We start from the raw sequence: 14,407 nt of genomic DNA, 5'->3' as shown, positions 1-14,407 counted from the left end.
TCTGAATTGTTCCTGCTCTAAGAAGGCAGAGCCCATTAGCAGGCACAGAGCCCTGGACACAAACAGGGCTCTAGCTCTCTCTGAAATGAAACTCACTTAACCTGTATGGTAATGTCTATTTAGAGGAGGCTTTTGTCAATCAAAGAACAGCCAGGGCTTGTAGTGGTGCCAGTTGGCATCTGCAAGATATCCTGCACAGTTTGAAATTGCAGCTGGCAGAAGCAGAATCCCAGACACAAAGCAATGAATACGAACATTTCCCCTTTTCCTTTTGGAAAAAACACCCACCCTCCCAGTTTCCTAATAGCAGTTAGGAGAAAGTATTTGTCACTGCAAAGGTAGCCAGTGATCAAAGTGGTGGCAGCTGGGGTTTTGGAGCAGTCCTGATTTGTTCCTCCTTTAAGCAGACAGAGCCCATTCTCAGGCACATGGCCCTGGACACAAACAGGGCTCTATTTCCCTCTGAAATGAAACTCACTTCACATGTACTGTAATGTCTATTTAGAGGAGGCTTTTGGCACTCAAAGAACAGTCAGGGCTCTAAGTGGTGCCAGTCTGCATCAGAGAGATATCTTGCACTCTTTGGAATTTTAGCTCCAATAAGCCAATTCTCAGGCACAGGGCCATGGACATGAACATTGGCCCTTTTTCTTTTGAAAAAAAACACCCATCCTCCCAGTTTCCTAATAGCAGCTTAGAGGAAGTATCTGTCACCCCAATGTCAGCCAGCGTTCTAAGTCAAGGAGGCTGGAGCTTTGGAGAACTTCTGAATTGTTCCTGCTCTAAGAAGGCAGAGCCCATTAGCAGGCACAGAGCCCTGGACACAAACAGGGCTCTAGCTCTCTCTGAAATGAAACTCTCTTAACCTGTATGGTAATGTCTATTTAGAGGAGGCTTTTGTCAATCAAAGAACAGCCAGGGCTTGTAGTGGTGCCAGTTGGCATCTGCAAGATATCCTGCACAGTTTGTAATTGCAGCTGGCAGAAGCAGAATCCCAGACACAAAGCAATGAATACGAACATTTCCCCTTTTCCTTTTGGAAAAAACACCCACCCTCCCAGTTTCCTAATAGCAGTTAGGAGAAAGTATTTGTCACTGCAAAGGTAGCCAGTGATCAAAGTGGTGGCAGCTGGGGTTTTGGAGCAGTCCTGATTTGTTCCTACTTAAAGCAGACAGAGCCCAATCTCAGACACCAGGCCCTGCACACAAACAGGGCTCTAGCTCTCTCTGAAATGAAACTCACTTAACCTGTATGGTAATGTCTATTTAGAGGAGGCTTTTGGCACTCAAAGAACAGCCAGGGCTCTAAGTGGTGCCAGTCTGCATCAGAGAGAGATCTTGCACTCTTTGGAATTTTAGCTCAAATAAGCCAATTCTCAGGCACATGGCCATGGACATGAACATTGGCCCTTTTCCTTTTGAAAAAAAACACCCATCCTCCCAGTTTCCTAATAGCAGTTTAGAGGAAGTATCTGTCACACCAATGTCAGCCAGCGTTCTAAGTCAAGGAGGCTGGAGCTTTGGAGAACTTCTGAATTGTTCCTGCTTTAAGAAGGCAGAGCCCATTCTCAGGCACAGGGCCCTGCACTGAAACAGGGTTCTATTTCTCTCTGAAATGAAACTCGCTTCACATGTACTGTAATGTCTATTTAGAGGAGGCTTTTGGCACACAAAGGACAGCCAGGGTTCTTTGTGATGCCAGTATGCATCTGCTAAATATCCAGCACTGTTTGGAATTTTAGCTGGCAGAAGCCAAGTCTCAGGCACAGGGCCGTGAACAAGAACATTTGCCCTTTTCCTTTTGAAAAAAACACCCACCCTCCCAGTTTCCTAATAGCAGTTAGGAGAAAGTATTTGTCACTGCAAGGGTAGCCAGCGATCAAAGTGGTGGCAGCTGGGGTTTTGGAAAAATCCTGATTTGTTCCTACTTTAAGCAGACACAGCCCATTCTCAGGCACAGGGCACTGCACTCAAACAGGGCTCTAGCTCTCTCTGAAATGAAACTCACTTAACCCGTACGGTAATGTCTATTTAGAAGAGGCTTTTGGCACTGAAAGAACAGCCAGGGTCCCAAGTGGTGGCAGTTTGCATTTGCGAGACATTCTTGAATGTATGGAATTTTAGCTGGTAGAAGCAGAGTCTCAGGCACAGGGCCATGGACTCAAACATTGGCCCTTTTCCTTTTGACAAAAACATTCACCCTCCCAGAGTCCTAATAGCAGTTAGGGGGAAGTATTTGTCACTGCAAAGGTAGCCCGTGTTCTAAATGGTGGCAGCTGGAGTTTTGGAGTGGTCCTGATTTGTTCCTCCTTTAAGCAGACAGAGCCCATTCTCAGGCACAGGGCCCTGCACTGAAACAGGGCTCTATTTCTCTCTGAAATGAAACTCGCTTCACATGTACTGTAATGTCTATTTAGAGGAGGCTAATGGTACTCAAAGAACATCCAGGGCTCTAAGTGGTGCCAGTCTGCATCAGAGAGAGATCTGGCACTGTTTGGAATTTTAGCTCAAATAAGCCAATTCTCAGGCAAGGGGCCATGGACATGAACATTGGCCCTTTTCCTTTTGAAAAAAACACCCATCCTCCCAGTTTCCTAATAGCAGTTTAGAGGAAGTATCTGTCACACCAATGTCAGCCAGCGTTCTAAGTCAAGGAGGCTGGAGCTTTGGAGAACTTCTGAATTGTTCCTGCTTTAAGAAGGCAGAGCCCCTTCTCAGGCACAGGGCCCTGCACTGAAACAGGGTTCTATTTCTCTCTGAAATGAAACTCGCTTCACATGTACTGTAATGTCTATTTAGAGGAGGCTTTTGGCACACAAAGGACAGCCAGGGTTCTTTGTGATGCCAGTATGCATCTGCTAAATATCCAGCACTGTTTGGAATTTTAGCTGGCAGAAGCCAAGTCTCAGGCACAGGGCCGTGAACAAGAACATTTGCCCTTTTCCTTTTGAAAAAAACACCCACCCTCCCAGTTTCCTAATAGCAGTTAGGAGAAAGTATTTGTCACTGCAAGGGTAGCCAGCGATCAAAGTGGTGGCAGCTGGGGTTTTGGAAAAATCCTGATTTGTTCCTACTTTAAGCAGACACAGCCCATTCTCAGGCACAGGGCACTGCACTCAAACAGGGCTCTAGCTCTCTCTGAAATGAAACTCACTTAACCCGTACGGTAATGTCTATTTAGAAGAGGCTAATGGCACTCAAAGAACAGCCAGGGCTCTAAGTGGTGCCAGTCTGCATCAGAGAGAGATCTTGCACTGTTTGGAATTTTAGCTCAAATAAGCCAATTCTCAGGCAAGGGGCCATGGACACGAACATTGGCCCTTTTTCTTTTGAAAAAAACTCTCACCCTCCCAGTTTCCTAATAGCAGTTTAGAGGAAGTATTTTTCACTCCAAAGGTAGCCAGCGTTCCAAGCGGTGGCAGCTGGGGTTTTGGAGAAATCCTGATTTGTTCCTACTTTAAGCAGACACAGCCCATTCTCAGGCACAGGGCACTGCACTCAAACAGGGCTCTAGCTCTCTCTGAAATGAAACTCACTTAACCCGTACGGTAATATCTATTTAAAGGAGGCTTTTGGCACTCAAAGAACAGCCAGGGCTCCAAGTGGTGCCAGTCTCCATTTGCGAGATATTCTTGAATGTTTGGAATTTTAGCTGGTAGAAGCAGAGTCTCAGGCACAGGGCCATGGACGCAAACATTGGCCCTTTTCCTTTTGACAAAAACATTCACCCTCCCAGAGTCCTAATAGCAGTTAGGGGGAAGTATTTGTCAATGCAAAGGTAGCCAGTGTTCTAAATGGTGGCAGCTGGAGTTTTGGAGTAGTCATGATTTGTTCCTCCTTTAGGCAGACAGAGCCCATTCTCAGGCACAGGGCGCTGCACACAAACAGGGCTCTAGCTCTCTCTGAAATGAAACTCACTTAACCCGGATGGTAATGTCTATTTAGAGGAGGCTTTTGGCACTCAAGGAACAGCCAGGATTCTATGTGGTGCCAGTATGCATCTGCAAAATATCCTGCACTCTTTGGAATTCTAGTTCAAAGAAGCCAAATTTCAGGCACATGGCCCTGGACACAAACAGGGCTCTATTTCCCTCTGAAATGAAACTCACTTCACATGTACTGTAATGTCTATTTAGAGGAGGCTTTTGGCACTCAAAGAACAGTCAGGGCTCTAAGTGGTGCCAGTCTGCATCAGAGAGATATCTTGCACTCTTTGGAATTTTAGCTCCAATAAGCCAATTCTCAGTCACAGGGCCATGGACATGAACATTGGCCCTTTTCCTTTTGAAAAAAAACACCCATCCTCCCAGTTTCCTAATAGCAGCTTAGAGGAAGTATCTGTCACCCCAATGTCAGCCAGCGTTCTAAGTCAAGGAGGCTGGAGCTTTGGAGAACTTCTGAATTGTTCCTGCTCTAAGAAGGCAGAGCCCATTAGCAGGCACAGAGCCCTGGACACAAACAGGGCTCTAGCTCTCTCTGAAATGAAACTCACTTAATCTGTATGGTAATGTCTATTTAGAGGAGGCTTTTGTCAATCAAAGAACAGCCAGGGCTTGTAGTGGTGCCAGTTGGCATCTGCAAGATATCCTGCACAGTTTGTAAATTGCAGCTGGCAGAAGCAGAATCCCAGACACAAAGCAATGAATACGAACATTTCCCCTTTTCCTTTTGGAAAAAACACCCACCCTCCCAGTTTCCTAATAGCAGTTAGGAGAAAGTATTTGTCACTGCAAAGGTAGCCAGTGATCAAAGTGGTGGCAGCTGGGGTTTTGGAGCAGTCCTGATTTGTTCCTCCTTTAAGCAGACAGAGCCCATTCTCAGGCACATGGCCCTGGACACAAACAGGGCTCTATTTCCCTCTGAAATGAAACTCACTTCACATGTACTGTAATGTCTATTTAGAGGAGGCTTTTGGCACTCAAAGAACAGTCAGGGCTCTAAGTGGTGCCAGTCTGCATCAGAGAGATATCTTGCACTCTTTGGAATTTTAGCTCCAATAAGCCAATTCTCAGGCACAGGGCCATGGACATGAACATTGGCCCTTTTTCTTTTGAAAAAAAACACCCATCCTCCCAGTTTCCTAATAGCAGCTTAGAGGAAGTATCTGTCACCCCAATGTCAGCCAGCGTTCTAAGTCAAGGAGGCTGGAGCTTTGGAGAACTTCTGAATTGTTCCTGCTCTAAGAAGGCAGAGCCCATTAGCAGGCACAGAGCCCTGGACACAAACAGGGCTCTAGCTCTCTCTGAAATGAAACTCTCTTAACCTGTATGGTAATGTCTATTTAGAGGAGGCTTTTGTCAATCAAAGAACAGCCAGGGCTTGTAGTGGTGCCAGTTGGCATCTGCAAGATATCCTGCACAGTTTGTAATTGCAGCTGGCAGAAGCAGAATCCCAGACACAAAGCAATGAATACGAACATTTCCCCTTTTCCTTTTGGAAAAAACACCCACCCTCCCAGTTTCCTAATAGCAGTTAGGAGAAAGTATTTGTCACTGCAAAGGTAGCCAGTGATCAAAGTGGTGGCAGCTGGGGTTTTGGAGCAGTCCTGATTTGTTCCTACTTAAAGCAGACAGAGCCCAATCTCAGACACCAGGCCCTGCACACAAACAGGGCTCTAGCTCTCTCTGAAATGAAACTCACTTAACCTGTATGGTAATGTCTATTTAGAGGAGGCTTTTGGCACTCAAAGAACAGCCAGGGCTCTAAGTGGTGCCAGTCTGCATCAGAGAGAGATCTTGCACTCTTTGGAATTTTAGCTCAAATAAGCCAATTCTCAGGCAAGGGGCCATGGACATGAACATTGGCCCTTTTCCTTTTGAAAAAAACACCCACCCTCCCAGTTTCCTAATAGCAGTTTAGAGGAAGTATCTGTCACACCAATGTCAGCCAGCGTTCTAAGTCAAGGAGGCTGGAGCTTTGGAGAACTTCTGAATTGTTCCTGCTTTAAGAAGGCAGAGCCCCTTCTCAGGCACAGGGCCCTGCACTGAAACAGGGTTCTATTTCTCTCTGAAATGAAACTCGCTTCACATGTACTGTAATGTCTATTTAGAGGAGGCTTTTGGCACACAAAGGACAGCCAGGGTTCTTTGTGATGCCAGTATGCATCTGCTAAATATCCAGCACTGTTTGGAATTTTAGCTGGCAGAAGCCAAGTCTCAGGCACAGGGCCGTGAACAAGAACATTTGCCCTTTTCCTTTTGAAAAAAACACCCACCCTCCCAGTTTCCTAATAGCAGTTAGGAGAAAGTATTTGTCACTGCAAGGGTAGCCAGCGATCAAAGTGGTGGCAGCTGGGGTTTTGGAAAAATCCTGATTTGTTCCTACTTTAAGCAGACACAGCCCATTCTCAGGCACAGGGCACTGCACTCAAACAGGGCTCTAGCTCTCTCTGAAATGAAACTCACTTAACCCGTACGGTAATGTCTATTTAGAAGAGGCTTTTGGCACTCAAAGAACAGCCAGGGCTCTAAGTGGTGCCAGTCTGCATCAGAGAGAGATCTTGCACTGTTTGGAATTTTAGCTCAAATAAGCCAATTCTCAGGCAAGGGGCCATGGACACGAACATTGGCCCTTTTTCTTTTGAAAAAAACTCTCACCCTCCCAGTTTCCTAATAGCAGTTTAGAGGAAGTATTTTTCACTCCAAAGGTAGCCAGCGTTCCAAGCGGTGGCAGCTGGGGTTTTGGAGAAATCCTGATTTGTTCCTACTTTAAGCAGACACAGCCCATTCTCAGGCACAGGGCACTGCACTCAAACAGGGCTCTAGCTCTCTCTGAAATGAAACTCACTTAACCCGTACGGTAATATCTATTTAGAGGAGGCTTTTGGCACTCAAAGAACAGCCAGGGCTCCAAGTGGTGCCAGTCTCCATTTGCGAGATATTCTTGAATGTTTGGAATTTTAGCTGGTAGAAGCAGAGTCTCAGGCACAGGGCCATGGACGCAAACATTGGCCCTTTTCCTTCTGACAAAAACATTCACCCTCCCAGAGTCCTAATAGCAGTTAGGGGGAAGTATTTGTCAATGCAAAGGTAGCCAGTGTTCTAAATGGTGGCAGCTGGAGTTTTGGAGTAGTCATGATTTGTTCCTCCTTTAGGCAGACAGAGCCCATTCTCAGGCACAGGGCGCTGCACACAAACAGGGCTCTAGCTCTCTCTGAAATGAAACTCACTTAACCCGGATGGTAATGTCTATTTAGAGGAGGCTTTTGGCACTCAAGGAACAGCCAGGATTCTATGTGGTGCCAGTATGCATCTGCAAAATATCCTGCACTCTTTGGAATTCTAGTTCAAAGAAGCCAAATTTCAGGCACATGGCCCTGGACACAAACAGGGCTCTATTTCCCTCTGAAATGAAACTCACTTCACATGTACTGTAATGTCTATTTAGAGGAGGCTTTTGGCACTCAAAGAACAGTCAGGGCTCTAAGTGGTGCCAGTCTGCATCAGAGAGATATCTTGCACTCTTTGGAATTTTAGCTCCAATAAGCCAATTCTCAGTCACAGGGCCATGGACATGAACATTGGCCCTTTTCCTTTTGAAAAAAAACACCCATCCTCCCAGTTTCCTAATAGCAGCTTAGAGGAAGTATCTGTCACCCCAATGTCAGCCAGCGTTCTAAGTCAAGGAGGCTGGAGCTTTGGAGAACTTCTGAATTGTTCCTGCTCTAAGAAGGCAGAGCCCATTAGCAGGCACAGAGCCCTGGACACAAACAGGGCTCTAGCTCTCTCTGAAATGAAACTCACTTAACCTGTATGGTAATGTCTATTTAGAGGAGGCTTTTGTCAATCAAAGAACAGCCAGGGCTTGTAGTGGTGCCAGTTGGCATCTGCAAGATATCCTGCACAGTTTGTAATTGCAGCTGGCAGAAGCAGAATCCCAGACACAAAGCAATGAATACGAACATTTCCCCTTTTCCTTTTGGAAAAAACACCCACCCTCCCAGTTTCCTAATAGCAGTTAGGAGAAAGTATTTGTCACTGCAAAGGTAGCCAGTGATCAAAGTGGTGGCAGCTGGGGTTTTGGAGCAGTCCTGATTTGTTCCTACTTTAAGCAGACACAGCCCATTCTCAGGCACAGGGCACTGCACTCAAACAGGGCTCTAGCTCTCTCTGAAATGAAACTCACTTAACCCGTACGGTAATATCTATTTAGAGGAGGCTTTTGGCACTCAAAGAACAGCCCGGGTCCCAAGTGGTGCCAGTCTGCATTTGCGAGATATTCTTGAATGTTTGGAATTTTAGCTGGTAGAAGCAGAGTCTCAGGCCCAGGGCCATGGACGCAAACATTGGTCCTTTTCCTTTTGACAAAAACATTCACCCTCCCAGAGTCCTAATAGCAGTTAGGGGGAAGTATTTGTCAATGCAAAGGTAGCCAGTGTTCTAAATGGTGGCAGCTGGAGTTTTGGAGTAGTCCTGATTTGTTTGTACTTTAAGCAGACAGAGCCCGGTCTCAGGCACAGGGCCCTGCACGCTAACAGGGCTCTAGCTCTCTCTGAAATGAAACTCACTTAACCTGTATGGTAATGTCTATTGTCTATTGAGGCTTTTGGCACTCAAAGAACAGCCAGGATTCTACGTGGTGCCAGTATGCATCTGCGAGAGAGCCTGCACTGTTTGGAATTTTAACTCAAATAAGCCAATTTTCAGGCACAGGGCCCTGGACACAAACAGGGCTCTATTTCTCTCTGAAATGAAACCCACATCGCTTGTGTCCTGGTTTGAAGGACGGGTGTCTGCCAATCAAGGCAGAAGTTTTCCTTTGATACAGAGACCTGAATTCCACTCCCCCCAAGTATTATAAACGTTTGAGTCAAGGACTCTGAGGCAGAGATATGGGGGTAGGAATAACAGCCCTTTTACTAATATATCTAACCGAACAAGCAGAAACAACAGCTGTTTTTAAAATTACCAACGATACGGAACAGATATATTCACCCGACCGAAATCGAGAGGAAATGTTTATTGGGCTTTAAGACCCTGAAAGAACTTTAAAGTAAAATAAGTCACCTTTTTCTTCTGTTTTTTTCTTCTTTCAGGCACTGGCCTCGCCTCTGCGGATGCGTGCTGAGCTCTCGCTGCGTGCAGGGGACCGTCAGGCCTGAATGACTGTGATTGCGTATTCTCACTGGGCAATCAGAAATAATTATTAATTAGACCACAGAAATGCTTTCTGAAGCCTTTCCCCTTTGCTTCCCTTTGCCGATATGTCTTCTCTTTTTGCCTTTGAACTTAGAGCTGTTCCCTGATGCTTTCCCCTGCCTCACTTCTGTGTAGCTCCTAACTGGGCAAAACTGGGTTAACCTAAATGGGGGAAGACTTGACATTTTTAGCTGGATTTTTCTAAAATTTCTAATGATACTGAAATTATTTCCGGTTGTCCGGTGAGAAGAACGCAAACTCACGGCCGCTCAGGGCTGACGGTCGCTGAGGGAAATCTGACGCGGTATTAATAAGTAACCTTTCCTGGGGCCGGTCGTCGCCCCGGTCCTCCGCCTTTGGCAAATTTTTGCAGTGAATAGGTTAAAGTTAGAACTTGGATCCTAAATTTCTGACGGCTTTTCTTGGGGAGGGAATAGAGAAATTTTCTAAGTGCCTAGCAAGTAGTTCTGAAACAACAGATGAAATTGAGATGTTAGCCTATTTTTATATAGATGCTGAAAACAGTCAGGTTGAGGTTTGAGCCTTCTTTGTTTAGACAATACTAAATGCCACAAATACCAAAGAACTAACAGACATTTTGTCCTAAGCCTGGCAGCAAAGGTCTAAAGATAAGGGTTACAGATAAGAAAGCCATAAAACATAGTAATTTGGTAGTTTCTATAGATTGCGTGCAAATATGAGGAAATTAGTATATTGTATTAGATTGGTTATTGGAAAATTAGAATATTCATTATAGAAGAATACTTATTGTATTGTGAATGGAAAATTGCTCTCTCTTACCTCTTACCTCCGATTTCTAATCTCTCTCTCTCACCCCCTTATCTCTTACTCTCCATGCTCCACACTCTTTCTTACACCCACACCCTCATAATAAACTGCAAACCTGAAGAACAGAAAATAGTAAGCTCGTAAGTCTGTCCAGCAACCGTACAACAACCCGACTCCCATGGCTTTTTTTAGGAAGATACTGGACGGTGAATTGTACAACAATTAAAAATTGCACAAAGAATAACAGGCCTGCGCCAAACCCAACCACCCCCATCGTTGCTCCGTCCTAATTTTGGAAGAAATAGCGATAGAGTTGATAAATACTCTCCTTCCGTGCTATTCGGTCCTTTACTGCGCATCCCCGGAGAGCATTTACTCCGCCTTTTGTTCTTGACGGCACCTCTCTCTCCAGCACAAATCCCGCTGGTCGCGGACACAGACGGAGCAGACCTAAAGCAATGGTTCCGGCAGCGCCTGCAATTCCGAGCGCCCCGTTCCCTGGAATGCTCGTCCGAGCGCTCGTGGCGGTCTCGCCTTGGCCCGGACTCTCTGTCCTCCGAGGGAGGACGCGGCTCTGGTGCCCCGTTTCCTCTTGCTCCTGCTGACCTGCAAGGCCACGGGTAAACGTAGTCCTTCGGACCTTGCGTCCCTGAACGCCAGGAGAGCTGGCGTTTCACCCGGATCCCAGATTCCCTAGGCGGCCACTCCCAGCAGGGAGGAAAAGAGGAACCCAGCATCTCTCTGACTTACCCCACAGTACGGGCAGGACCAGGAGCCCTCCAGCGCAGACCCCTGGTGCTGAAGCCTCTTGGCTTTGGCTGCTGAAACGCCACGTCTTTGGCAAAGATGAGAGGACTGTAATGATTTTTCCTGTCCTAAAAGAGAGGAGGAAAAGAAAATTAAGTCCTCTGCAGGAGTCGCAGAATCCCGGCTTTCGCATTTCTGCTCTGATTGCTCGCTGTGGGGTTATATCCAGGTGACACCAATTCAAATACAAAAATGCCTTTTCCCAGCATTTTTATTCCAAACTATTTCGACATTAAAAGGATGATAATTTTTCTTATTGCGTTCTTTGCTTAATTTTAACAGAACCATTTGAATCCCAGACACCGCTTGTCAGTTATTCAATCCTTTACCGCTTGACTTTGCACAGAGGGACGCCCGGGATGCTGTGTCATGAGAAATCCCAACGCGTGATACGGAAAGGTTTCGAGGTGCTCCGGAACGCGGCCGATCGTACGTTTGTTAGGCCGCTCCAATTCTGTCGCATCAACCTGAGCTGGCCAGGTGAGGCAAAGGCTCTCCTTCGTCCTAGGGAATCGCTGTCTGAGATTACAGATGTCCATCTGGGGCAGCACCTGAAAACAATGTGGGAAAGGCAAAATGAGAATGTTTTCTGTCAGAAAATGAGTAATAATAATAATCAGAACTTCTGGACAGATTTAGTAACATCACTGCCTTTACCAAATAAAACCAATAAAATAGTTAAACTATAAAAATATTTTAATATTTCTATTCCCATATTTATAATTTATATTCATACATTATACATTATATTTGCATTATTAATATTATACATTTAATATGAATTTATTACTTGTATTTGTTTATACTTAATATTTATATAATTTTATTTTTTTATTACACTTATTTTATATTTAGTTTATTAAAAAACCCTTCTCTAACCAAATAAAACCAATAAAACATTTATTTAAGCTATAGTTAGGAAACATAAATATAAAAAATACCTGTCTTCTACACCCAGCCATCCCTGTGAAGGATCTGGCACCCTTGTGTCCCTCTGGGGGAGGGCACTCGGCAAGACCCCCCAATTCCCCACTCATCTGCTCCTTCACCGCAGCGTGGCTCCCTCTCCTCGGGACCTTGGGGTACCCCAAATGACATGGGAGCCCCCGAGTCCCCATCCCCTCCCCCCCTCAGCCTTTTTCCTCACCCCCAAAGAAGGCACAGAATGACTCCAACTGCCCCGAGCAGGAGCACGACACTTTATTTGAACCCTTCCCAGGGGTTCGTGACTTTTTTCAAGTAAGGTGAAGCCAAGGCTTCACACTCATCCGCCATGTGCAATTCTTACACCTTGTAAACGACTCACCGTCGCTTTGACCGCTTCCTTACGCCACAGGTCTCGGGGCTGCTCAGGAACGCGGTTCCTGAGCAGCCTCGACAAAATCCTCCTGCCTGACGAAAAGCCCGGGCCCTGGACAGTCTGCGCCCTAAATCGCAGACCGGCCGGGACAGAGGGGAAAAAAAGCCCAGCCGGGAGGGGGAGAAACAAAAGCCCTGGCTGGGGATTTTTAATTCTAAATGTAAAAATGAATTGGAAAACCTGAAAGGCAACAGTCATACACACAAGGTTAGAAACAGTCAGCACACGCACTCGCGCAGATTGATGCAAGCCGCGGGCGATGGATGCAAACTCTGACAGACAGACAAACAGTCACACGCTCTCTGGCTGACGGCAAACCTTACTTGAAACACTATACAAAAGAGGATGCTTGAACAAGTCTTGCAGCCGTTGGTCTTCAACTTCGAACAGTGGATTCCGGAAAAAGCAGTAGCATCTGTGGCTGCAGAGACGGATATCGGCCTCAGGGACTTATGACACAATGGGAGGACATCGACAAGTGTTTACTAGAGAGCTAGGAGATATCCCCACACATCAATACCCAAAATCCCACGGAAAAGAGATCAAACACAAAGTTTACAGCTGTTCTACCTAAACCTGATTATGTGCCAGGGCAGGGCACCTCCACCGGTAAGCACGTAGGAGGCCTGTCCAAGTAAGCACATGTAGGAATTCTGTCAAACTAAGCACACATGGGAGCCCTGTCAAAGTAAGAACACATAGAAACCCTGCCCAAGCAACCACATACAAGCCCTGTAAAGTAAGCACACACAGAAGCCCTGTCAAATTAAGCGCATATTCAGGCTCTGTAAACACATACGAGCCCTGTCAAAATAAGCACGCATGGGAGACCTGTATAAGGAAGCACGTATAGGAGTCCTGTGAAACGAAGCACACATTGGAGCCCTGTCAAAGGACACACACAGAAGAGCCCTGTCAAATTAAGCACATATTCAGGCCCTGTAAAGTGAACACATACAAGCCCTGTCCAAATAAACACAGAGTCCTGTCAAACTAAGCACACATAGGAGCCCTGACCAAAGAAGAACACATAAAAGCCCTGCCAAACTAAGCCCATATAAAAGCTATGTCTAAGTTAGCACATAGGAGCCCTGTCAAAGTAAGCATATATTCAAGCCCTGTAAAGCAAGCACATGCGAGCCCTGTCCAAGTTAGCGCACATAGGAGCCTGCACAAGTAAGCACATATTCAGGCCCGCTAAACTAAGCACACATTCAGGCCCTGTAAACTAAGCACATATTCAGGCCCTGTAAACTAAGCACATATAGGACCCTCTCCAAGTTAGCACACATAGAAGCCCTGTCAAATTAAGCACATATACAGGCCCTGTAAACTAAGCACACATAGGAGCCTGCCTAAATAAGCACACACTCAGGCCCTGAGAACTCAGCACACACTCAGGCCCTGAGAACTCAGCACACACTCAGGCCCTGAGAACTCAGCACACACAGGAGCCTGCCCATGTAAGCACATACTCAGGCCCTGTAAACTAACCACACATAGGAGCCTGTGCAAGTAAGCACATATTCAGGCCCTGTAAACTAAGCACATATTCAGGCCCTGTAAACTAAATACACACAGGAGCCTGCCCATGTAAGCACATATTCAGGCCCTGTAAACTAAGCACATATTCAGGCCCTGTAAACTAAGCACATATTCAGGCCCTGTAAACTAAATACACACAGGAGCCTGCCCATGTAAGCACATATTCAGGCCCTGCAAACTAAATACACACAGGAGCCTGCCCATGTAAGCACATATTCAGGCCCTGCAAACTAAATACACACAGGAGCCTGCCCATGTAAGCACATATTCAGGCCCTGTAAACTAAATACACACAGGAGCCTGCCCATGTAAGCACATATTCAGGCCCTGTAAACTAAATACACACAGGAGACTGCCCATGTAAGCACATATTCAGGCCCTGTAAACTAAGCACATATTCAGGCCCTGTAAACTAAATACACACAGGAGCCTGCCCATGTAAGCACATATTCAGGCCCTGTAAACTAAGCACATATTCAGGCCCTGTAAACTAAATACACACAGGAGCCTGCCCATGTAAGCACATATTCAGGCCCTGTAAACTAAGCACATATTCAGGCCCTGTAAACTAAATACACACAGGAGCCTGCCCATGTAAGCACATATTCAGGCCCTGTAAACTAAGCACATATTCAGGCCCTGTAAACTAAATACACACAGGAGCCTGCCCATGTAAGCACATATTCGGGCCCTGTAAACTAAGCACATATCCGGGCCCTGTAAACTAAGCACATATCCGGGCCCTGTAAACTAAATACACACAGGAGCC

The sequence above is a fragment of the Oenanthe melanoleuca genome, unplaced genomic scaffold (genome assembly GCF_029582105.1).
Source record: "Oenanthe melanoleuca isolate GR-GAL-2019-014 unplaced genomic scaffold, OMel1.0 S161, whole genome shotgun sequence".
Classification (NCBI taxonomy): domain Eukaryota; kingdom Metazoa; phylum Chordata; class Aves; order Passeriformes; family Muscicapidae; genus Oenanthe; species Oenanthe melanoleuca.
The sequence above is the reverse complement of the archived record's forward strand: the minus strand, read 5'-3'. Positions refer to the sequence as shown.